Consider the following 3,355-nt stretch of genomic DNA (forward strand, 5'->3'; position numbering starts at 1 on the left):
TACCGGCTTAACAGAACACAGACCTTGGAATGGTTTAAATCTATCATCTTGCCCTAATTTTTCACGTTGTTATAGATCACAGATGTTTGTTTCACCTTGGTTTTCATCCTCCTCCCATCCTCATTTTGTTGTTACTGTTTTAGTTTGTGCTCAGTCGTACTTATTTACCAGTTTTATTGATAGCAGTATTCATTACTTGCAACCCATTCCTTCCTTTTGGGAAATGTTTTCTTCTTCCTAAACTACTTCCTTTAATATTCTTCTTTTGAGGGCAGGAGAAAGTGGATACTGTGTATGTTAAGCTATGTTTATCTCACCAGACAGCTTTTCCCTCAAAATTTTTGTTGTTGTTGTTTAAGGAGATTCCTTTAATATAATGAATACAAAAGCTTGTTGAGATAGTACCCCTACAATTACACAGCTTTGAAAAAGTTAAACAATGGTTACCGAATGGCTATTTTTATTATAGTATCTACAGTGTCTGAAAACGTATATAATAAGTAACTGTAGATGTCTCACAAGACATCCATTTAATCACAGTAGTGGATCTTCTACATAGAATTCTCAGTGTCTTTATTCTTCAGATTCTCCAGGCTTATGAATATCGTCAATCTTCAAAATCATTCTAACCATTTGTGTTGCAAAAGATGTCTGTTGCTTTTTGCTAATCAAGATCTCTATGACATGCTGTTGCTTCATATCATTTGTCCCCTTGTGCAAACAGTCAGTGCCAAGAGTAGGGTTCATCTCCTTCACTTGTCTGGCTCGGACTTTTGTCATAGTCTGGATGGGATTCATGCCACTGTTTTCAGAAAGGGCCGTGGAGTGACCGCAGAACATCGGCAAATGCTCTCATGGTGTACTATTCTAAGGTGGGGCATTTATCCGCCTCTTGGCTAACTGCCAGAGCACAGGATATCTCAGCAAACCCTCCTCCGTATGCCACACGATTATCGTGGATGAGGTTTGTGATGACATACAAAGCATCGTGAAGGGATCGTTTCACCTCCTCAATGATCATCTTGTTTCCTTCTCTAATTAAAATGGTTACAGCTCTGGAGTTCTTACAATGCTCGATGACCAGCATTCTATCCTTAGTTGTCCCAGATGAGATCTCCTGTACAAGACTGGTAAACCCAGGATCTTGGGCATGAGCTCTGAGAACCTGGGACAATCCGCCCTCTTGTTGAGATGGCAATCAGTTCAATTTCAGGTCCCCCTACCCAGCGAACCACAGGGAAGTTGTTCTGAAGAAATAAGTGATTTGCTTCATCATCAAAGCCCAACGGACAAATTGCTAGGTTAGCACCAGTCTCTTTAATTTGTTGAATCATCTCTTCAAATTTCTCCTTTTCATATTTCTGAAGAGCTTTATAATCCATGGAGGTCACATCCAGCTTATGCTTTGTTTTTGGCTTGGGTGGTTCAAATGGACATGTGAGAATTGCCATCTCAGCATCTTCCACTTTTTTCGGCATCTGTGGGTGACTGGAAATCCTTGTCCATTATCACGGTCTAAATCAGTTTTGTGTCCTCCAGCCTCCTGCCCACTTTGCCTTCTACGTTGACGAGCTCAAAGTCAACATCTCTCTGCTCCATATCTGCTACAGTGAGGACGGTATTCATAGCTATCTCAGCCATTTGTTGGTACCAACTTTGACCACTTTGAAGCCCAGCATGGTGTTTGCAGTCTGAATCAGGGGTTCAGTGTCCTTTACGTCAACAAGGACACTATGAGATCAGTCATAGTGTCTGATCTTGTCCAGGTTCAATAGCAACACTGGCAGCCTGCTCATAACCATCAGCTATTCTGATTGGGTGAATGTCTCAGTCTAGCAACTGCTTGATTTCTTCTAACAGGACACCAGCCAAGACTACCACTCCTGTGGTTCCAAGTCCAATTTCATCATCCTGAGACTTGATCAGTTCCGCCATCAGCTTAGCATTCTGCTGATCGACATCCATCATGCTTAAGATGGGGCCCCATCATTAGTTACAGTCACATCACCATCCTTATCCACCATGATCTTATCAAGCCCATTTGGTCCAGGTGCTGTCCTCATAGTATTTGCTACAGCCTTTGTTGCCATTATATGAGACTTAAGGGCCTCAGTCCCATAAGACAGGACTGGTAGTCCTGATCCTTGATGATGAGGAAAGGGTGCCCATATTCATCAAAGGTGAGGGTCCCCATGGATGCCATGGTGTAGCCCCAGGAGCTACTTTTCCCTCAGAATTTTGAAGATACTAATCTATTGTCTTTTGCCCTCTAATGCTATTGAGTTCAGTCATTCTTTGCTCCATTGTGAGAAATCTTTTTTTTTTTTCCTCATTTTCTTTTAGCTATTCTCTGTCTTTGGCATTTTTCAGTTTTTGATGAAACTTGTTGTGGATTTATTTATTTATTCTGCTTGTGACCGCCGTATGATTCTTTAATCTGTGGACTCATGTCTTTCTTTTTAGTTCTGGAAAATTATTACTCATTATATCTTTCTATGGACTCTCATTCTCTTTATTCTTTCTTTCTGAAACTTCTATTAGGCATATTGTTAGACTTTTCCAATCCATTCTTTGTATCTTAACTTTTCACATATCTTCTATCTTTCTGTACTTGGTTCTAATTTTCTTAAATCTTCTGTTCACAAATGATATTACTTCCTATCTTATCTGCTAACATTTATTACCTTTTTTATTTCTATGCTTGTATTTTTATTTTTAGAAGTTCTATTTCTTCTTTACAGGTTTACCCATTTTTTTGTTTGTTTGTTTTCAGTTTCTACATATCATTTAAAACTTCCCTACTTTCTGGTCTCCTTATGCTATCTCAAGTTCTTAGAGTGCTGATCCTCCTGTTGTAGTGCTGCTCTCTGCTTGATGGATACTTGTCTCATGTAGATTGTCACTGTATTTTTGTAGGTATGCTCAGCAGTTAGCATTTCTCCAAGTGAAAATCTGTAATCCCAGGACTTTGGGAGAATTCCATCACAGTAATCAGGGCCCCAGCAATTCCAGAATCAGCTTCTTATATTAAATTTCCATCTTGGGCATTTTATATGAAGATGATGGAGTTAATTTGGTTTCAGTGTACCAAGTGCAGGGTTAAAGTTTCGGTTTTTCATGGGAGCATTTGGTTTTGAATCCAACCCAGAGTAATGGGCAGACAATGGAAGTTTCTTACTGTGTCCCTGGACTCGAAAACTATAGTTTTTTGGGCCCTCTTTACTCAAGAAATAGTCTTTTCAGAGTTCCTTAAATTATGTGAAATTTGGTTTCACATAAGTTTCAGCTTCTATTTAACTGAGACTCAAGGAGATGCCTTCTGTAGGTGCTAAACCCTCAGTTCCTAGCCATTAGA

The 3,355-nt window shown here is 39.6% G+C and overlaps 1 pseudogene; it reads right to left on the minus strand.

Moving 5' to 3' along the window:
* Positions 1–573: 573 nt before the first annotated feature.
* LOC104657185 lies at positions 574–2,203 on the minus strand (annotated as a pseudogene).
* Positions 2,204–3,355: the final 1,152 nt, after the last annotated feature.

The sequence above is a fragment of the Rhinopithecus roxellana genome, chromosome 3, assembly GCF_007565055.1.
Source record: "Rhinopithecus roxellana isolate Shanxi Qingling chromosome 3, ASM756505v1, whole genome shotgun sequence".
NCBI classification, from domain to species: Eukaryota; Metazoa; Chordata; class Mammalia; order Primates; family Cercopithecidae; genus Rhinopithecus; species Rhinopithecus roxellana.